The sequence below is a fragment of the Heterodontus francisci genome, chromosome 3 (assembly GCF_036365525.1).
Source record: "Heterodontus francisci isolate sHetFra1 chromosome 3, sHetFra1.hap1, whole genome shotgun sequence".
In the NCBI taxonomy this organism is placed as follows: Eukaryota; Metazoa; Chordata; class Chondrichthyes; order Heterodontiformes; family Heterodontidae; genus Heterodontus; species Heterodontus francisci.
In genome coordinates, this window is record NC_090373.1 from 59,321,219 (window position 1) to 59,344,681 (window position 23,463).

At 43.8% G+C, this 23,463-nt stretch overlaps 1 non-coding gene across 1 annotated transcript; it reads right to left on the reverse strand.

The window, feature by feature from the left end:
• Positions 1-1,119: 1,119 nt before the first annotated feature.
• On the reverse strand, positions 1,120-1,340 carry LOC137368120 (small nucleolar RNA U3). Its single transcript, XR_010974349.1, has one exon. It is a non-coding gene; the product is annotated as a small nucleolar RNA U3 (small nucleolar RNA).
• Between the last annotated feature and the right edge of the window lie 22,123 nt (positions 1,341-23,463).

The window sequence follows — 23,463 nt, forward strand, 5'->3', positions numbered from 1 at the left end:
AGTCCAGAAACATACTGTTATAACATGTGAAAGTACCCAAACGGCATTCAGTTTTTTCTAAAAACATAACATGGGGGATTTAAATTTCTTTATTCATTAGCTAACGTTGGCAACAAGGTCATGTTACTAATCACAAGCTAATGTGTTTTGTTGAAAAATAATTTTCTTTAATCCACCGACTGGAGATCTGAATTTATATTTTTTTGAAGAAATTTAAGAACATTTTAAAAATGACGACTGTTGGGAGCTTAAGATGATCACCGAGTTTGCAACACTGTATCCTATGTTGCAAAGGACTGAGGAGGAAGACAAAATATCTGTGCATTTCCCAGCAAGAACCAAGAACCAGGAAGTTTAAAGGAACTAGCTGTTCTTTTCAGCAAACAGAGAAATACTGCTAATTGCTGTGTTTGAATGACTGAGTGACTGTCATGTGACCAGCCCTCCCCATCTGTGGTTTTAAGCTGGTGTTTTCTCTGCAGCAGAGAAGAAACTGGACTCTGACATGAGCAGACCCTAAGTGGGGGTCCCCCCCGCTCCCCCCTCCCTGTTTCTCTCCATTCTAGCTTGACAGCTTTTAAATCCTGCTTGTTGACTGACCATCTTTGCATACTCCAGCTACAATCAGAAACCCCGTTGGAGGAAATCATCTGCATCGCTATCTCCAAGAGACTCACTGAACCAGTCATCTACCTCTTCAAACTAAAAGCCTCAGGCTAGAAGCCAGCCGAATCACCAAACTCCACAGACTGTATACTTTTTTATGGACTGTAACTCAATCAATCAACCTTTCCCTACTCTGTAACCTTTTGTGTGTGTGAGAGAATGAAAGTTGGCGCATGGTTTATTATTTTATTAGTTTAGTTTAGGTACAATAAAGTTAACCTCTTTCTTTATTAACTCAAGAAAACCTGTCTGATTACTTACTTGCTATGATCATAACAAGAACCAAACACCTACTGAATTGATCAGTACATCCACTTTGAGAAAGAATTTTACCTGTTGTGGTCTTACAAGGAGAGTGAAAAGAGGGAAGCCCTTTAACCCTCCTCCCTTGATTGTAACAGTCAGCTTAAATATAAAACAGGATTCCCGGTTCACACTCACACTAATTGTTTTGCCAAGCTTAGACTGTGTTCTCTTCCTCTGGCTCCCCCATGAGAAAGAGAAAGGACACACATCAATGACAGAGAGCAGCTGCCTAAAGCAGCACTCGATGTCTACTTCTTGGTAAGAGGAGAACATTGTAAATTCTCTTCTCGGTTACTGAGGCCAAAATATTTAGAAACACATTTCTCTAGAAATCAATAATAGAAATGATGCCTAAATGATGGAAAGAAACTTACCCCTTGATATATTCAACCCAGGAGCTCTATGTGACTCAATGCATTTTAAATATATTTTCCCCCTTATTTTTTTTAAGTTTTCCGCTCTTTGGTTCATTCTCATGTCAAGACCTGCCTATAGCATATACACTCAAACATTCCAGGTTGACTCACCATTTGTCTGCCTCTCTAGTTTAGGGAATTATCTTATGATCTACCTTGCACCACCCAGGGTGGCATAGTTGATTTACCTTCTCGATTTACCTTGTCATCTCTCCTTTTCAGACTTGGTGGGGTCCCGCACAAATCTTGGCAGTCACCTGGATTTCACAGTAAGAGAAATATGTTCCTTGTTGATCAATAAATATGAATCTACATCTACTAAAGATACTGTATGTCTCAACTCCTGAAAAGTCGTGACTCAGCTCTGGTCTAGGGTCAATTTGCATTAGATTATTCCAAATAGCTGATTTAGTTGCTTTTAATGTAGTGCTACAAAAACTGAACTTGTTCTCGACAGACCAGTGATATGAGACAGAACAAAATATTAAGAATAAACAAATTGTTCAGGCATTATGTGCCTGTGTTTTATTCTCTATCTTTGCAAAACTAAAATTAAATTTCAAAAAGTAACCCGAGTACCATGAAGTTGAAAAATACGCAGAACTGATTAAAACGTAGACAGATAGTGTTTTAACAGCACTTGATTTAGGACTCTGTGGAGTGCTTGTCAGCACAAATTGGGAGGGTGTGCCAATAAAGTGTGCTTGAAATGCTGAGTTACCCTGGAAACCTTAAAAAAATACTAAGCTACCTTCAGGCAGGGGCAAAACCACAATGTGAAAAGGAGGGTTATTGAAAGGTAAGCCTTGTTCTGCCACAGGGTGAATGATTTCTAAAGCTATCAGAGAATAACTGGTGTGGAGTCATTTTTCATTTCACCAAGCATGTTTCCATGCCCACCAGGAAACATGATAATGAGCCACCATGGGGCTGTTACACCTACGTTTCCGTATACTGATTCTGAGCAGATCAAACTGGCACAGATGCAAAAATCATGTGAAAATCATAAAGTTAAAAAAAAAGGAAGATCAAAGTGGGTATAAGAATCAGACTGTGACAGATTCTCCTGCCATCTCCAGGCTGTTTAAAAATGGTTGTTTAACGATTGGATTCCGATGAATCAGCATAGAGAATGTAGGCTAAATTCTGTGTTAAAAGTAGGATGTATTGGGGACCAAATTACACATTGGATTTGCGCACCACCCTATCACCTCTGAGCTATGGGTCTAAATCCAATTCAAACTGAGAAGCTGTGAGGGCTATGAGAGAAATAACTTTGAAAAGTCCTGATCTCATTTCTAATGGCTGCAATTCCATACAGCAAAAAACAGCTCGTAATATATCAATAACTGTCAATCTTACTGAAAGAAACCTTGGTTGAATTTTCTTTTCCAGCTGTCACTTCTGATGACAGGCAAAAAAATGGCGGCCCACAAACATGGGCCTCGTGCCACCATGCCACCGGAATATCGCAGTGGCAGCGACCCGCTACAGAGCCGGGCCCAATCTTCCCGGCGGCGACAAGGCTCCATGGCAGCCCCCGCCCACCCCGCCCCTCAGCAACCAGACTGGCTTTAAATAGCACATGGCGGCTCATTTAAATATGCAGAACAGGCTGTCCCCCCAATCACATGGTGGGAGCGGGCTCTGCGAAGCGTTAACGGCATCAGCTGTCTCTGCGCAGGCGCTGGTGCCATTTTTAAAGGGCTGCCAGACCTGCACAGTTGAGCCCCCTACTCCTCCCACTATACTGTAATTAAGTTTCTGACCTGTACCCCAACCAATACAATGAAAATCAATGGCTGCCCCATTTCCCCTCCAAAACACTTACATTGAACATTTGACCTCTCCCACTCACAATTGCACAAAGTGCCGAGGTCACCCCTTCCTCCCACCCCCACACTAGAGTTGACCCTGTTCACCGCACACCCCCCCCCACCACCTCCCAACTAAACTAAAAATCCTAAGCTCCCCCCTTCCGACTTCAGTGATGCCAGCTTTCCCTGGACTGGAAAGTGAAGGCACACGAGTGCCCCCTGTCGCACAGAAGATCCCGGACAGCTGGTAAGATCGCGGGGAATTGTAGGTAAATGTATTCCTGAGGTTTATTTAAATATTTAAAGTCGGTCCGGTCGCTGAGCAGCAGGGTCTGCCATGGAACCTTGTCGCTACCGGGAAGATTGGGCCCGGCAATCCTGGCGTCACGCTCCGTGGCGGGCCGCTGCCACTGCGATCTTCCGGCCCCCCTCCCCCCACACCACGGAGCCCGACATTGGGAGCTCAACAAAATTCAGCCCCATGACTGTGATTGGTGTAAGAAAATTTTATAACAGGTATGGCAAGGATAACCTAAAGACAATGTGACTGAGGAATAATATTGGGGGCTGAAAAGATGGACTTTCTCTTTGCATCTAGTCAATGCTATATATAATCTTAGAATACTTGATGCTGATACAGGATGCCAAAGCCGGTAAGTCCTTCATTCCCCAAAGCTGATACCTCTTGCCTGAATAAGCACAAAAGAAAGAAATTAAAGTGCTGTATCCTCAATTTGACAGATCATATATTGGTCTACTTAGCATGCGACATTTTGGTGTTTGACTGCATTTTGTTCACATGTATGTAAATTAGGTGTCTTGCTTCATTTCACACAAATAGGATTTCATCTAAAGAATTATTTATGGCAATTTTCTAAATATTTTTCCATTCTCCATTGGAATAGTTGTGGCACTGAGTACAGATGGTGGATGGCTAGTGCTGGCTCACCTGAATAATGGAAAGAGAAAGACATCTCCCATTATTTACAGACAATGTTTAGGTTTACTTACTGGTTTCACATGCACTGTTTCCATTGATTTAGATTTAACCGAGAGGTTCTGTTTAACCTTCTATAATGGGAATTATATGTTGCTGGTGCCAAGAACAAAGAACACAGTATTCACCTTCTGCATTGTTGCCACTTTTCAGATCCTTGCTAGATCAATACTAAACAGCAGGTAAAGAAATATATAAAAGTTACAACACAGAAACAGGCCATTCGGCCTAACCAATCCATGTCGGCATTTACCCTCATGAACAAATAGTCCTAGTCGCATTTACCCATCCTGTTCACATATCTTCTTTTCCTTTATCCACCTATCCTGTCCAATCTTGAACGTCAACATTGTTTCTGCCTTAAACACAAATCCTGGAAGTGACCGCCATAGCCTCACAATTCTCCTGGACTCCGTTCTAAATCTCTTACATTCAATCTTTAATCTATGGACCCTTGTTCTAGACCCCTCTAAAAAATAATCTATTTCTATCTATCCTGTCCCATCCTTTCATAACTTTAAATGCTTCCATCAAACCCTACAATCTGCATAGCTCTTAGTATTTCTTCCTTTTTAGTTTTCGTTGTACCATGTATCATCTCCCACTCAGACATTTTTCTTTTCCATTTGCCACTTTTTAGTCCATTTTTGCATCTTCCTTTAGTCTTCTAAAGAATTAACTATACTTGCTATTCTGGTATCATCTGCAAATTTTTAAAACATTTCCTCTGAGCCTAAATCCAAAACATTGCTATATAGTGAACAGAATTGCCCCAGAACAGAGCCCCACAGGACCCCATTATCCAATTCTGACCAATCTCAAATACTGTCAAGACGACCAACTCTGTTTTCTTTCTTCTGAACAATTTTTAATTCAGTTTCCTATCCTGCCCCTAATTCCATATCTTCACTAATATTTTCACACATGGTACCTTGTCGAAAGCTCTCCTAAAGTCCATGTACAGTATGAATTCTACGAAACTTGTCCCTCAATCATCCCTTTTAAGATCCATGGTTCAGATCCTTGTTAGCGACTTTTAACTCTTTTCTCTTTATCTAAATATGTGGTAATTTCATCCTAACAGGACCCTAAAATTTTATCTACCACAGATGCTAAGCTAACTGGCCTGTACTTACACAGATAGCTCTGTCTTTCTTTCAATATGGAGACTATGTTAATCACTCTGCAGTCCTTGGACACACATCCACACCCAATAGAGTCCTGAAATATTATTACTAGGACCTCAGCAATTTCCTCACTTATCCCTCGCAGGATCCTAGGGCATATTCTATTCAGCCCTAGTAATTTATCTTCCTTTAGCCTAACTAACTTATCTAAACATTTTCTTTATCTGTGAGAATTTTTTTATTTTGATCTCAATCACTTCAGCATTCACCTCCTCTCTGAAAAAAGGAAAGAGAAGACTTGCATATATATAGTGCCTTCATGACCTCAGACCATCCCAAAGCACTTTACAGCCAATGCAGTACTTTTGAAGTGGATTCCTGTTTTAATGTAGGAAAGTCAAAGCCAGTTTCTGCACAGCAAGATCCCAATATGATAATGGGCCAAAATTTGTTGTAGCAGGGCAGTTAATCATGTCTGCCTTTGATTAGACTTGCTCCTGTACCCATCAGCTCAAAAATCTTTGACCCACAAAGTTGCTCAAAGTGTGAGCTGATAATGGCACAGTGAGGAAACAGACCATCTGCGACCTGAGTTAACAGGGACAGCAGCTGTGTATCTCCTTAACTAATGAGATTTAAGGATTGGGAAATAAACACAACAAGGAGTGGGAAGGAGGATGAATTTAAGGAGGTGAACTAAATGTCAAATCAAGGACAGAAAGAGAAATAATCAGAGGGAAAGAAAGATTGGATTGAGAGAATAAAGAGGCAGAGAAGTAAGAAAATAAAATTTAAAATTTGCCATTTTTAAAATACAATAAGTTACTAAAACATCAGGGAGGCTAAGGGCAAGATATTGTTTTTACAAAGCTAACAGTGGAGGAACTCGGACAGCAACTTTTGGATATTCACATTTAATGATGCATCTGCTCTTCGCTTGAAGTTGTTGTATCATTCACTCATAAATAACGAGAAGTTCCATTAGCCTTGCTGTTATTTTGACAGAAAATTCTGACCCATTCTATTTTAGTGATGGCGCTGGAGGAATAAATATTGGCCAGGACACCAGAGAGAATTTGGCTGCTCTTCTACAAAATAGTGCCATCGGATCGTTTACATCCACCTACTTAAATATCTTAGAAGAAAGACAGAACCTTCAATACTGCAGCACTTCCCTCAGTACCACACTAGAATATGAGCCTAGATTTTATGCTCAGATCTCTGGAATGGGACTTGAACCCACAACCTTCTAGCTTAGAGATGAAAGTGATATAAAATAAGCCACAGCTGACATTGGATAGCCTCCTCTTTAGTAAAGACTGATGTGAAATACTTATTAAATGCTTTGGTTTTTTTGATCATCATCTACAAATGTTCTCTCTTAGCAGTGTCATGCAGAACCCCACCTGGCAAGAATGAGGCATATTAATTTTGTCATATGAACATTGATTTTAAAAACTGTTGCTGGAGTGAAAAAATAACTTGATTGAAGATCACCAGACCCTGGGCTGGAAAGACATTTGCATACTCAGAGACGCTGCTTGTGGAGACAAAGGGCTATTCCCTGCTCCAATTAACCCAAATGACTTTTATCACCAGACATTGACAGTGTAAGGAAGTGCATTTCAGACCCTGCTAAGATGATACAATCAACAGAGCCAGGACTGGTTAAACCAGCTGATCACATGACTAACTGGTTAGTCCAGACTTTTTGAACTAGCCGCAGGCCAGTTTGAATTCAGAAGGCAGTGTGCAACTGAACCTGAAACAAGCAAGTCTCTCGCCTGGCTGTCTCTCTCTCGCTTTCTCCTCAAGCTACCGGACCCATGGAAGACACACAAACCTCAACAGAGAATAGACTCCTACACTGGAACAAGTTGAAGCATGAACTGGGCCCCAACGAATTGCAAGTCTTACCGGCAAGCAAATACTCCACATTGAACTTAAAGGACTGTAACTACCAGATACTGCCTCAAACTTATCCCCTTTATTCCTTCTACTTTTTCTGTCTCTATCTGCGCGTGTGTGTTCATAACGTATGCATGCTAGCGTGGTCGCGTTGCATATTAGTAGTCGTTAACCGGATTAGAGTTTAAGATTAATAAACTTCTACCTTTCTTCTTTAAATCTAAGGAAACCTGTTTGATTTCTTTGCCTTACAATTGGAGCAGTGAATAAGGATTCACTAAGGTGGAGCTAAAAACACTGTTTCTAAAATTAAACCCTGTTACGGTTAAACTAGGCAAAGGTTGAGAGGGAACCCCTAGACCCCTTCTCACCTGGTCATAACAGCAGTGTCATCTTGCTTTCAATTATTCTCTTTTTACTCATACTTGCAAAATATTTCACTCTTCCTTTGGATGCTTGTGAAAATTCTTTCCTCATACTTCCTTAGCTTTCCTTATCCGCTCTTAATCTCTTATCTATTTTCTCATATTCTCAGCAATGTTACAAGTTATAGGTCATATCACTGCTGCTTTGCTCATGAGTTTCCAAGACATGTAGTACCAACAGAGAATCACAGAGAAACTGTTTGCTGTTCCTCAACGGCCAATGTCTTTGGTTCTGTAGACTGTACCCACATATCCATGGACAGAATTTTGTGCGGCCAGTTGAAGTGGGAATGATGGCATGGGAGCACGGAGAATTGCATCAGAAGTGTCCGTCCAGAAATCTGGTGCCGCGATGTCGGTTCTGGATTTAGTCAGCAGTGGGGAAAGCATCAAGGCGGCATTGCTGCCTTGATGTGACCGGAATGTACTTGAAATTGGCTGAGCAGGTAATTGTAAATTATTTGCATCTAATTCACAATCGATTTAATGGTGGGCTTGTGATTTAGTGGATGGCAGGCAGCACTCACGTGCCTTCAGGTTCACGACCATTAAAAGCTGTCAGCACCGAAGCGAGAGGCTTCGGGGTCAGGGTCGGGGTCTGGGGGTTTCTGCAAGCGGGGGTCGGAGTCTGAGGGTTTGTGCAGTAGGGGTGGGGGGGGGGGTCCTTGTTTGTGTGTGGCTTTATCTGTTAACCAAACTGTTGGGTGAGATTTGTGGTTGTCCATAATGCTGGATGAGAGGGATGGTCATCAGCAAGGCTGAGCAGTGACGGCCATCAGGGGGTCTGCTGGGGGAAGTTGCAAGAGCTCAGTTCACAGGGCAGGATTTTATCTGCATTGACAGCATTCTGGAGGCCCATTAGGCACTTGGCATGGGTCTCAGAAGCCCTGTCTTTTTGGACCCCCTTGACATGATGCAACGCCTCCAACAGAGGGAGGGCCAGGAGGCAGCTGCACCTGCCTGTGAAGCTCCACGAAAACAGCAGCTGGCCATGCCAAGAAGGGCCCACCTGTGCCAGAGAGTTTACCGGACTCAAATCAGCTATCTCCAAATGTCCGAGAGGCATTGTCAGTGAAGACTAGTCCTCTCCAGGCAGGCCGTCACCGACTTATGCGCCCTGCTGCAGGACAAGTTGTTACCTGTTGGATTTGGGGGCAACCTACGCCAGTGGTCCTGAAGATCACAGTGGCACTAAACATTTACGCATCTAGATCATTCCAAGGATCCACCACAGACATGTGTGGGGTCTCTCAGGAAGCAGCCCACTGCTGCATTAAGGAGGTAACCAATGGCCTGTTCAAGAGGACTGATGACTATGTGCAGACCCGGACCAGGTGTCACAGCTTTACAGGCCTCCAGCTCGCCTTCAGGGATGGATTCTCAGGGACAAGGGCTACTCATTGAAGACTTGTCTACTCAGACCTGTGAGGATTCCTCGCAATGCAACCAAGGAGAGGTACAACACTTACCACAGCTCCACCCGAGAGAAAATTGAGCAGGCCTTTGGGCTGCTGAAAATGAAATTCCGCTGCCCAGTTCGATCCAGTGGAGCCCTGCAGAATGCGCCAGCAAGGGTCTTGTGTATCGTGGTGGCCTGCTGTGCTTTGCACAATCTAGCACTGCAGAGGGAGGAGGCCTTGCATGAAGATGAGATGTCTAAGTGACACTCCTCAACCGACAGGGAGGAGGTGGAGGAGGGAGATGAGCAAGCAGCACTGGATGTTGAAGCCCTTGCACCAATGGCCATGCAGACTGAGTGACGTGCCAAGGAGGCAAGAGACAATCTCAAATACCTGCTTCCAGCCACCCTGATGTCAGAGAATTCAATAAAGACTCACCTCAATGCATGTCATTTGTCGCCTCCTTTCCATTTGTGTTCCATGCCTAGCACCCAGCTGAAACAAACGCTCATGCCCATGGGAGATCATATTCAAATGAGGGCTGTGCTTACATTGGAATTGCTCTAAGGGGGAAAGGGTGAAGTCAGCAGCTCACAATTAAGGCATGATAGAATAATCGCTTTTACAGAATGAAAGTTAATGGCTTGAACAAAAGAACTTTATATGAAGCATCACATGTCAGATATCAAACATCCATGAATCCCCCAAGTGTGTCTAGGTGCTTTTCTTACGTTTAGGAGTGCTTCTACAAAATGTGAACCCAGCACTAGCAGCTAGGCTGGAGGCAGGCTGTTGCTCAGGCAACAGTGATGACCGGCAGCCGTCCTCTGACTGCCTGAGGCCTGGAGGGCCCCAGCTGCCTGAAGGTTTCCTGCACAGGTGCAGGACTGTCCTTAGGCATCAAGTCTACTGGAACTTGTCTCACTGGTGGAGGGGCTGAGGAGCCGGTGTCCATACTTGGGAGTACCCTGAGGGGAGCCCCAGCTGTGGAGTCCAGCCTCTCTTCCCCCCTTTCAAGGTCCAGTTGAACCTTCCTGCTGAACATAGAAGGACGAGGAGCTGGAGAAGACTCCAGGCACCTCGTCCTTCTTTTGCCTTGCCACTGCTGTGTCGAGTTCATGGCCAAGATGATGGCATGCAGGTCTGCACGCATCTGTGGGATCTTGCTCTTCTTGAGGGTTGCCAACCTCTCAATGGAGGAAGCCATTACAGGCCAAAGACATAGCAGCAATCGTGGCATGGATGGACTCCTCCATTGTCCGCTCATGGCTGTGCATTGCCTCTGGCAGCTCTGATAGATGTTGCCTTACCTCTCTCTGCAACTCCAGCATGCCCTGTGCTGTCAACACCACAGGCTCATCATCAGCCTAAGGCTCAGCATGGGCCTGGCCACTCGCAGTCCTCTAACTGTCAGTGGCCTCAGCTGTCTCCACCCCAGCCAGCTGCTCGCCCGCCTGTGCTGTGCTCTTACCAGCTTGTGACCCTGATTCTACAGCTCAGCAAAAACCCACCGAGGTGGAAGTATCTGCACCAGTGGAAGGTGCAGCAATCATGGGATCGTACATCCTGTGAATGCTCCAGAAGTGGACGTCTGGCTCCCTTCTGGTTGAGTCTCCTGTGAACTCTGACCTGCATGAGAGACCACAAATATATGTGCGTTAGGTTGTGCAGATCTTGTCATGCCAACCATACATTATGTGGGTCTCTAGAAGTGAACTGTGCGTTGATGGAAGACAATCCTCACTCTCTTGTATGGAGACTCCAATCTCTCCATTGGAAATGGCATGGCTGCCCTGGGTCCCTGCCAATTCTAAAGCCTCTTCTTCTGCTGTGGAGAGGGGCCAAAAATTTGGGATTCTGCTGCTGATTTGGGCTGCCTCTCTCCTGATTTGGGCCGCCGTGTCCCGTAAGTGGAAAGATGGAGATTGTCAAACTTTCCAGAGAGATCAACATGAAGTTCAGCTAGTGTCATCCCCTCATGTGGCATCACATACAGTTCAGGCTGCCCCCGGTTCTCGGGGAGTTATGGGGGTGAAATGTGAAAGAAGGTGACCTGTGGCTGAGATGCAGCCATGCATCTGTCAGGATAAGGTGGTGCCTAACCCCCTCTGCCAGCACTGTTGTGGTGCCTCCCTTTCCATGTCCCGCTTCCTCCTGCACAGCCACTTGCAATCCCTAAAAAAGGAGAGGGTTTTGGAGCAGTCACCTTGGCAGAACAAAGGAGGTCATTGACCCTCTTGCGGCATTGTACACATGTTCCGGTGTGACCCCATGGCTTCTAACCTCCTCTGCGATCTCCATCCAGGCTTGATTGGCAAGAAGAGGTCCTCCCACCTGACCATCGCTGGGGAAGAAAACCTCCCACCTTTCCCTTGCAGCCGGGAGGAGAATCTCCAGGGAGGCATCGCTGAACCATGGGGCCACCCGGTGTTTTGTGTCTGACATGGCCCCTCTTGCCTTCCGGAGAGCTCCTGGACCTCTGAGTCCTTAGGCAGCAGCACAGCAGTACAGCAGCAGAGGGACTCCAGGCAGGGCTCAGCAGAACAGGAGCAGAGGGACTCCAGGCAGGGCTCAGCAGAACAGCAGCAGCAATGGCAAAACTTCATTAAAGGCAAAGCAGCAGCAAAGTCAGTAAGTAAAGCACCATTTTAAGCAGGGCTGGCAGCACTTTAAGGATGGCACCAGCACCTGCGTTGTCTCCGCTGATGAGATCATTGGTGCCTCGCCATCCATCCCCAACACATGATTGGCCGGGCACCGTGCATCCATTATGCTAATTGGCCACCCACTGTGTGATCTCAGTGGGCCAGCCGCACATGTGACGAGTGGCGACGGCGCCCACTTCTGGGTCCGCCACCAGGACCTGTAACAGGTTCACTAAATTCTGACCCATGTGTACATCTGGTGGGAAGAACTTACATTTATAGAGTGCCTTTCACAACCTCAGGACATTCTGAAGCACTTTATGGCTATTGAAGTAATTTTGAAGTGTGGTCACTGTTGTAATGTAGGAAATGTGGCAGTCAATTTGCACAATGCACGGTCCCACAGAAAGCAATGTGCTGATGATCAGATAATATGTTTCAGTAACGGTAGAGGGATAAATATTGGCCAGGACACCAGGGAGAACTTCCCTGCTCTTCTTTGAAATAGTGCTGTGAGATCTTTATGTCCATCTGAGAGGGCAGATGGGGCCTAGGTTTAATGTTTCATCTGAAAGACAGCATCTCCAACTGTGCAGCACCTCCTATGTACCACACTGGAGTGCCAGCCTAGATCTTGTACTTAAGTCTCTGGAGGGGGTGTTGAACTCATGACCTTCTGACTCACATATTGTGTAACAGGAACACATTGTAACAGGAAAATCCCATTCTATTAATGTTCAGCCAGTAGAGGCATATCATCACAATATGTCTGCCAATTTCCTTGGCAGCATCAATAATACATTTAATGTTGCCAATATGGAGTAGGTGGGAAGTTTGTGGAGGAGGAATGATTGCTAGATGGCTACAGTTTTAGGTAGAAAGGTGCACTTGGGACCCGATAGATTAGAAGGCAAAGGGATACTGGACTATAAATTACAAAAAAAAGTTGTGTGGATTATAATGGAAAACTAAATTACCATACAAGAAATATTTGGATATTTAAATGGATGTGAGATGGAAATAACAATGTATAATTGACTTTTTCTTTTCCTAATGGTACTTATGGGGATAAAACAAAATTAATTTGAAAGGATATCACCTGATAGCTGCTGGCTTTGTTGCAAAAGCAACCAGTAAGAATATCTCATAGGCCACCCAGGTGTGAAATGAAGTTTGATACAATGTTCTGGCATAGTAACAAGCTATTGAATTCGAATCTACAGATCCACTGGAAGACCATGTCTGACCAACAAGCATTGTCTGTATTTGAATCGTACGAATATTTGACCCCTAATGTAGTTATGAGAGATACACTTTGGATTTCCTTTGTTCCAGTTTAATTGCAAAGGACTTTTGGTGCTTTCCCTCAGATTAACTTGCTCCAATTTTGCAATCATTCTGAAGCTATCAGATGTAGGGGAAGACCAGACACTCTGTGGTAGGTTAGCAGTGAAAAACCATGCAAGATTTTGTTTCAGTTTTACATTAGGTTTTTGTGCAGTACAAGAAACTTTTTGTTCTTTTCTAATACCTGAGGAGGAATACTTAAATCTATAACTACTGTAAATATATAATTTGTTACTGTTACCATTCATCTGTCTATTTATTGTTCAAAAGGTTGCTGATTGAATGTTTATTCTAGTGCCTTCCAAAGTCAGGGTGGCATGTGATATACCCAGCAGACTGAAATACAGTGAATAAGGGCTTTGTGTCCTCAGTACCTTGCTCTATGGCAGCGAGGCCTGGACAACGTATGTCAGCCAAGAGCGACGTCTCAATTCATTCCATCTTCGCTGCCTCCAGAGAATACTTGGCATCAGGTGGCAGGACCGTATCTCCAACACAGAAGTCCTCGAGGCGGCCAACATCCCCAGCTTGTACACACTACTGAATCAGCGGCGCTTGAGATGGCTTGGCTATGTGAACCGCATGGAAGATGGCAGGATCCCCAAAGACACATTGTACAGCGAGCTCGCCACTGGTATCAGACCCATCGGCCGTCCATGTCTCTGCTTTAAAGACGTCTGCAAACGCGACATGAAATCCTGTGACATTGATCACAAGTCGTGGGAGTCAGTTGCCAGCGTTCGCCAGAGCTGGCGGACAGCCATAAAAGCGGGGCTAAAGTGTGGCGAGTCGAAGAGACTTAGCAGTTGGCAGGAAAAAAGACAGAGGTACAAGGGGGGAGCCAACTGTGTAACAGCCCCGACAAACAAATTTTTCTGCAGCACCTGTGGAAGAGACTGTCACTCTAGAATTGGCCTTTATAGCCACTCCAGGCGCTGCTCCACACACCAGTGACCACCTCCAGGCGCTTACCCATTGTCTCTCGAGATAAGGAGGCCAAAGAAGTAGGCTCCCTTCGCAGGCCACAGTTACCTAGGTAAAAATAATTCCAGTTCATAGGAAGTGAAGTCATTTGTGGAAGTGGTCTGTGATGCTAAACCTGAGAATAATACCTATGGCAAAACCCTAAAATGTAATAGCCTGCATTCCTCTAGTGGTCTTGATTATGGAAGCTGTAGTATTGCTTACTATGTCTGTGCACACAGTATGGGCTTATTAGCTGATTGTACAAAAAGCTGGAAAATCATTGTAATAGAAGGCCATGGGGTTAGCTCATTAACACTGGCCCATTTGCTTCAGCACAAAGACACATATGGACCCTCCTGTACCTCCTCCAACATTCATTAGATAGACAGCAAGTTTTCAGTTCCATTCAACTCCATCTCAATGTGAAAACTCTTTCCACCTCAATGTGTTTCAGGTTGTTCCATTAATATATAGAGATACAGCACTGAAACAGACCCTTCGGCCCACCAAGTCTGTGCTGACCAACAACCACCCATTTATTCTAACCATACAGTAATCCCATATTCCCTACCATTCTCCTACCACCTACCTACATTAGGGGCAATTTACAATGGCCAATTTACCCATCAGGAAACCAGAGCACCCAGCAAAAACCCACGCACAGGCAGTACCCAGAATCGAACCCAGGTCGCTGGAGCTGTGAGGCTGCGGTGCTAACCACTGCGCCACTGTGCCGCCCAAGTTATGATCCTGGTTTCAGCAATAGCTTATTTTTCAGCCTATTGAATGTCTAACCCCAAAGTATGACAATGATTTTATGTTCTTTGTTTGCACCATTAATTTTTAAAAAATATTTCTGTCACAGTAAATTCAAGTTCTTAGTTGGTAAAGTGCACTTTCCTCTGCTAAATATTTTACTTTCATTTATGAGGCTTTCAAAAATATTAATCACTTTATCATAATCTGAAAGCCCCAGAACGAACTTCCTGTCTTTATTATTATGGCAGTAGTATCTCCATTTTATTTACATGATTTCTGAAATGCAGTTATTCATCAGTCTAAGTAATGAAATGTCAAATTTCCATCAAAATTTGTTGGTGCTAAGTCTGTGCCAGGATTCACATAAGCAGAAAGAAAAGTGCCTACTGTCACCTCTGAGTTTTGTTCTCTAAAAGTGCACAAGCTATATTACAATTATATAACAATTATTTTATAAGGGCGGCACAGTGGCGCAGTGGTTAGCACTGCAGCCTCACAGCTCCAGGGACCCGGGTTCGATTCCGGGTACTGCCTGTGTGGAGTTTGCAAGTTCTCCCTGTGTCTGTGTGGGTTTTCTCCGGGTGCTCCGGTTTCCTCCCACAAGCCAAAAGACTTGCAGGCTGATAGGTAAATTGGCCATTATAAATTGTCACTAGTATAGGTAGGTGGTAGGGAAATATAGGGACAGGTGGGGATGTTTGGTAGGAATATGGGATTAGTGTAGGATTAGTATAAATGGGTGGTTGATGTTCGGCACAGACTCGGTGGGCCGAAGGGCCTGTTTCAGTGCTGTATCTCTAATCTAATCTTAAAAAAAACTTCCTGTCTATAATAGCTTTTACCATTGGCATCAACAGTTCAAGACATCTAGCTCGTGAGATGTGAGTAATATCAGTTTTGTGCAATTAATGTTTTTCACATTTGCATCCAGTGCCAGCATCAGAAACTTATTAGGTCAGAACTTCCATAAGTTGAGTAAAGCTTAGAACAATAGAACCATATAAAAATTACGGCATAGGAGGCCGCCATTCAGCTCATCGTGTCTGCGCCGGCTGAAAAAAACTAGCCGCCCAATCTAATCCCACCTTCCAGCACCTGGTGCATAGCCTTGCAGGTTACAGCACTTCAGGTGCATGTCCAGGTACCATTTAAATGTGTTGAGGGTTTCTGCCTCCACTACCATTCCTGGCAGTGAATTCCAAACACCCACCACCCTTGGTGAAAAAAGTTTTCCTCATGTCCCCTCTAATCCTTTTACCAATCACCTTAAATCTGTGCGCCCTGGTAATTGACCTCTCTGCTAGGGGAAACAGGTCCTTCCTGTCTACTTTATCTCGGCCCCTCACAATTTTGTACACCTCAATTAAGTCACCCCTCAGCCTCCTCTGTTCGAAGGAAAACAACTCTGGCCGATCCAATCTTTCCTCATAGCTGCAACTTTCAAGTCCTGGCAGCATTCATGTAAATCTCCTCTGTACTCTCTCCAGAGCAATTGTGTCCTTCCTATAATTTGGTGACCAGAACTGTACACAATACTCCAGCTGTGGCCAAACCAGCGTTTTACATAGTTCCAGTATTACATCCCTACTTTTGAATTCTATACTTCAGCCAATAAAGGAAAGCAATCCATATGCCTTCTTCACCACTCTGTCTACCTGTCCTGCCACATTCCGGGACCTGTGGACATGCACTCCAAGGTCTCTCACTTCTTCTACCCCTTTCAATATCCTCCCGTTTATTGTGTATTCCCTCGCTTTGTTTGCCCTCCCCAAATGCATTACCTCACATTTTTCTGGATTGAATTCCATTTGCCACTTTTCCGTCCACTCAACCAAACTATTGATATCATTCTGGAGTCTACAGCAATCCTCTTCACTATCAACTACACGGCCAATTTTTGTATCATCAGCAAATGTCCCAACCATGCCTCCCACATTTAAGTCCAAATCATTAATATATACCACAAACAGCAAGGGACCCAACACTGAGCCATGTGGAGCTTCCTATACATTGCTGAGCAGTGTAACTTAACTTAAGCACTAGAAAAGCAACCAATACTGCATTCAATAAGCCTCCAAATATATACCATTTTGCACCGTAGACATCTACCTTTGAGAAACTAGATTGAGACTGTCCAAAAGTATTTCACTTGGGCGCTTTATACCCAACAGTATGGAAACTTTCTTGCCTGCAGTCTGGACTGGATTCCGGACATGGATATTGCATGCTCTAACTTACTTAACTACCTAGTCCCCCATATACTTAATTTTCAGTTGTATAATCAAATTTTGATATTCTTTCCAACATACCAAATGTTTATACTTAGGATTCCAATCCCAGTCTTTGTGGAACTATGTTTGTTTCAGAGGCCATTCAACTATCTTGTTCATATAAAGTGTTAGCCTTGCAAAGTGAAGCTTTTTAGTTGCCACAGAAACTGTGATTATTGACATTATGCCCAAGAAGCAGTTATTAAAATTTGAATCTTCACAGTGAAATATATTTGAGAGATTTTATGGATGATTAACTGTCAAGTATTTGATTGGCTTATATAACTCTTTCCAAGATAACTTCTATCAATCAGAATTAAACTTCTTTCCATAAGTGCTCTATTTACACAATCCTTGCATACAGAGTGACGGTTCTGACTGTAGAAGCTGCTTCTTGTAAGACTGCTTATATTCTGAAGCTGAGAAAACATGGAATTTACAGCTAAAATGGCACAGATGCTCTGCTCAGTGAGTTTATCTAATAAGTAGCTGACCTATGTAAATCAGGGAGGTCTGGATTCCTGATCTTGGCTAAGTTACATGATATTGACCAAACTGACAGCAAGGGGTGCTGCAGTTGGCTTCAACACACCAAGGTTATGGACGGGAAACTTGGCCTCAGTTACTACTCTCGGCGGCTATTCATTTAGCTCTGCTGGAGTGCACACACGTGTCAGAACAGAATCATGCCAGCTATGATTCCCCAGATGTCTGCAGTTGAATAATTTGCTGACGCCCACTGTTTTCAAATCCGTCCATAGCCTCGCCCCCTCCCTATCTCTGTAACCTCCTCCAGCCTGACAACCCTCAAAGATATCTGTGCTCCTCCAATTCTGGCCTCCTGTGCATCCCCAATGTTTATCGCTCCATCATTGCTGGTTGTGTCTTCAATTGTCTAAGCCTTAAGCGCTGGAATTCCCTTGCTAAAACTCACCACCTCTCTTTCGCCCTTTAATACGATCCTTATGACCTATCTCTTTGACCAAGTTTTGGTCACATGTCCTAATATCTCCTTTATGTAGCTTAGTGTCAAATTTTGTCTGATAATGCTCCTGTGAAGTGCTTTGGGATGTTTTACCACATTAAAGTTTGCCATATAAATATAAAGTTGTTGTTTTCAAGGTTTACACATAAGTAATGGCCACTTGGCAGTCTGGTATGGCACCCAGCATCTTTGGGAAGAAAGAGAAAAAAGGATGGTAAAAATATATAAATTGAGGGGAACAAAGCATGAATTTTATTATGTTGATCTTGTACTGATGAAGGGTATTTTATTCTACAGACTAGTCTCTAGACTACTTTGTTGTAATTCAGAACCAACTAATTACATATTGCATATAATCAATACATTTAAAGGGACACCATGTTCTTGAAATAAATGTTTGCAAATCTTTTGTCATCTGTTCGCAATGATAACTGTGGCGGACTTTAATCTTCATATAGATTGGACAAATTAAATGGGCAAAGGTCGTCTGGAAGATCAGTTTGTAGAATGCTTTCACAACAGCTATCTGGAACAATACATTGTGAAACCAACTAGGGACAAAGATATAAAATAGATCTAGTATTGTGTAATGAGGCTAGGTTAATTAGTAATCCCATAGTAAAAAATCCTCTGGGGTAAAAAGTGATCATAATACAATCCATACAAGGTTTGAGAGCGATATACATGAGTCCAAAACAAGAATCTTAAACTTAAACAAAGACAATTACATAGGTACAAGGGGAGAGCTGGCTAAGGTTTGTTACACTCACGTGATGTGCAATGATTGAAAATACAAGAACTCAAACTGAAGAGTTATAAAAATGGACAATGTGCTTCAACAATGGCCACCGAAGGTCAAACCCATCCTGAACCTATCAAGAGACATTTGTAAATTGAATGGTTTTTCTGAAAAAGGTGTGAAGTAGCCACATCCTGGGCCATTGTCATCACCACAGGGATGAAGATCTATGTCTTCCAACAGATGCAAGATGAGAGACCATTCTGACTTTACAAGTGGCTCTCTGGAGAGAGACAGAGGGAGAGACAGAGAGAAACCCAGGACAAACATCACAAAAGCCTGTCCATCTAAGAGTTGGGAGAAAGTCCAGAAAGCCAAGGAAGGTGTCCTCCTGTGAATTCTACACTTCAGTTTGTGCAGCAGAGGACTGGAAATGATCTCCCGTCTCTAGATTGAAGATCCAGCTACCAAAGGAAAATTGACAAAACACAGGCCTGCAACTTTAAAGGAGAAATTGACCTCCGACAAGATTCAATAGGTTTACCGTGAATCCCGAAAACCTACCTCACTGTGCGTGAGTTAATGCGTGTGCGGGTGAGGTTGCAACCATTTCTGGAAAGAATATTGCTCAATAAATAGTTAACCGACTGTTTTAACTGACAAGAAAACCAGTCGCTGTCTGTTTATTTGACTAATAAAACGCAAAGGGGTTAAAACACTCATAACAAAAGCACTTGCTGCAGTCAGTTGGGAGTTGAACAGCGAGATCCATCCACAACCCTCACCACAGGTTGATTGGTGGTAAAATCAGTGAATAACATTTAAAGAAATGGTTCAAAATGTTCAACAAGAATATGTTTAATTTAAAATAAAAACTCAACAAGAAAGATCCATCGGTAGCTTACTAGGGAAGTTAAGGATAGTGTGAGATTAAAGGAAGAGGCTTATAATGTTGCAAAGAATAGTAGTAAGCCTGAGGATTGGGAGAGTTTTAGAAATCAGCAAAGGGTGACTAAAAAGTTGATACAAAGGGGGGAAAAAAATTTAGAGTAAATTAGCCAGGAATATAAAACCAGATTGTAAGAGCTTTTATAAGCATATAAAATGGAGGAGAGTAGCTAAAGTAAACATTAGACCCTTAGAGACAGACAGGTGAAATTATCATGTGGAATGGGGGAATGGCAGAAAGATTGTACAAATATTTTGTGTCTGCCTTCACAGTACAAGACACAAATTACATACCAGAAATAGCGGTTCATAAGAGTGAGGAACTTGAGGTAATTAATATCAGCAGAGAAAAAGTATTAGAGAAAAACTTAAGGGACTAAAAGCTGACAAATCCCCATGACCCGGTGGCATACATCCTAGGATTCTGAAAAAGGGTAGCTGCAGATATAGTGGATGCATTGGTTATGATTTTCCAAAATTCCCTAGATTCTAGAACAGTCCCAGCAGACTGGAAGTTAGCAAAAGTAACACCCCTATTCAAGAAAAGAGGGAGAGAGAAAACAGGGAAATACAGGCCAGTTAGCCTGACATCAGCTGTCTGGAGAATGCTGGAATCTATTCTTAAGAAAATCTTAACAATGCACTTAGGAAATCATAGGATGAGCCAATTCCGAACCTTGAATCTCATTAGAAGTTTCCAGAGAATATACTGAGGCAGTCATGTGACTGTCTGCCCATCTCTGTGAAAGCTGGCAGTTTCCTTGAACAAAGAGTCAAGCCAGTAACTCAGAATGTGCAGCAGCAGAAAGGGTGTGTGCCTCCCTCTCTCGCTCTCTCTCCAGATAACATGACAAGTCTGAAAACCGTCTGCGACTGTGGACCCTTCAAGCCTATAGATTGCTACACACAGAGACCAGGGGAAGAGAGCCACCTAGAGCCTCCAAGAAAATCCTGAGCCAAGTGGGCCAGACACAAAGTGCACTTTGACCAGCCAAAGACTTCAGGAATACCACTTCAGCCAGACGACCAATGAATCATCCAACCTCACAGGCTGTGTATTTAATTTCCATTTATCTGGACTCTAATCCAACCACAAAGTCTACTTTTCACTATGCAGTCTATTTGCGTGCATATGATTCTCGTGTGAATGTGTGCGTGAACGTGTAGCGTATTTTTTTTTAAGATCGGATTTAGATTGTGCCATAAAGGCGGGGCTAAAGTGTGGCAAGTCGAAGAGACTTAGCAGTTGGCAGGAAAAAAGACAGAAGCGCAAGGGGAGAGCCAACTGTGTAACAGCCCCGACAACCAATTTTTTCTGCAGCACCTGTGGAAGAGTCTGTCACTCTAGAATTGGCCTTTATAGCCACTCCAGGCGCTGCTCCACACACCACTGACCACCTCCAGGCTTCCCATTGTCTTCCGAGACAAGGAGGCCAAAGAAGAAGAAGAAGATAATAAACTCACCTCTTCCTTGTTTAAACTCAAGAAAACCTGTCCAATTGGTTCTTTTACAATCACATTAAAGATAAAAGGTAAAAGACTAACTGATGTGGTAAGCACAAACACTGTTTAAGAAAGGAATAAACCCTGTTGTGGCAAATAAGAGGAAGGGCAAGAGGGGAGTCTGTAACCCCCTCCTCACCTGGCTGTAACAGCAGGCTGGAACTAGTGGAGTGCCACAAGGATCAGTGCTATGGTCTCAACTATATACAACCTATATTAATAATTTAGACAAAGAGATCAAGAGTTGAATAATGTCCTCTAACATTAGAAGGAGCATCAGGGCAATTGAAGATGGATTTCCTTTGGTCTCAGATCTTACAAATCTTTGTAATCTTTGTATTTGCTCATAGTTACTTTTTGGGTAACAGGATGTGGTAATTTTCAGTAAGGAGTGCAGTCAATTCCTAGCAGAACGGATGTAATATATTCAAGTAGTATGGGAACACATGCATGAACTTGTCCAGTATGTCACACAAATTAATGACTGATCCTTTAAAGAAGTGGAGACACTGTTTAACATGGAAATTCCACAAAACTGTACAGGAAAATGACCAATCTAATTAGACTCTGATCAGCAATAAGTTATGCACGTCAGCAAATACATACAGACGGCAGTACAATTAAGGTGTTCAATTTATAACTGAAATGCAATGTGTGCTTTAAGCAGTTAAAGTGTATCTGTACTCCTGCTGGAAAATTCTACTTACTGCATTACCAGGTGCTAGAAACTAGCCAGCTTTGGTGAGTCAAAGAGCAAACCTGTTCTTTATCCTCCGCCACTGCCGCTGCTCCCTCAAAGGTCTGCTCTTTATCCTCTGCCCCTGCTTGCTCACAGGCCCACTCTTTATCCTCCACCCCTGCCGCTGCCTCTACTCCCTCACAGACACGCTCTTCATCATCCACAGCTGACGCTGCTCCTTCACCGGCCCACTCTTAATCCTCCACCACTGCACTGCTCCCTCACAGGCTTGCTCTTTTAAAGGCCTGCTACCTGACCCAAACCCGTTGGGACCCAACGACATGTGTCGGGTTCGAGTCAGGATGGGTAGCACTTCCGGGTCCGGCATTCGGGCTTGGGTCAGGCCAGGTCAAACACACTCTATCACAGGTAAGTGGCTCCACTGTTAATTTAATTTTTGAACTAAAAAGGTGGTTTTGTTAGTTATTTTAAGCTTGTGCAGATCAGCAACAAAGTGAAAAATGGAAGGTAAGTTAACTGATGGTTGGGTCGGGTGCGGGCAAAAATGGAAGGACTTGGGCTGGGTCGGGTGTTTGTTTTGGTAGACCCGAGCAGGCCTTTATGCTCTTTATCCTCCGCTGCCGCTCCACCACAGGCCCGCTCTTTATCCTCCGCTGCCGCTCCACCACAGGCCCGCTCTTTATCCTCCGCTGCCGCTCCCCCACAGGCCCGCCCTTTATCCTCCGCTGCCGCTCCCCCACAGGCCCGCCCTTTATCCTATGGTAGCTGAAGGTTTGGTTAGTGGTAATGGGAATGATCACGATGTGCAGGACAGAGATACCACATCCAAAGGCCAGTTGCCCCGAGTACGTACTCGGGTGACTATATTCCAGAGAAGTTTAGTGAGTGGAGGGAAGCGACAATTTTGGGACATGTTGGAAAATTTATTGGCAAGTTTAAATATTGGCTGAATGATGAGGATGGTGGCCAAGAAGTGAGGTCTGTGGACTGGCTGAATGGGGTGAGAGTGAAGAGAAAAAAAGCGCAGTGCAAGTTCTAATAGTGGATCTGGAAGTGACTCTTGCATCAGGAAATAATCATGTACTGGAGAAAGAGCCTCCGATAATGTGAGGGGCAGATCTTTCAGTAGTAGTCCCAAAAGTTAGCAAAGCACGACTCCAGGCCACAGTTTGAACAGATTACACAATGAAATGAAGGCTGAAGAACAGTCTTGCAATAGAACTAGAAGCAGAAGTCCTCATGACCATGAACTTTTGGTGGTTGCCAATAACATTTTTTTTTAATTCATTCATGGGATGTGGGCATCACTGGCCAGGCCAGCAGTTATTGCCCATCCCTAATTGCCCTTGAGAAAGTGGTGGTGAGCTGCCTTCTTGAACCGCTGCAGTCCATTTGAGGTAGGTACACCCACAGTGCTGTTAGGAAGGGAGTTCCAGGATTTTGACCCAGCGACAGTGAAAGAATGGCGATATAGTTCCAAGTCAGGATGGTGTATGACTTGGAGGGGAACTGGCAGGTGGTGATGTTCCCAAGCATTGG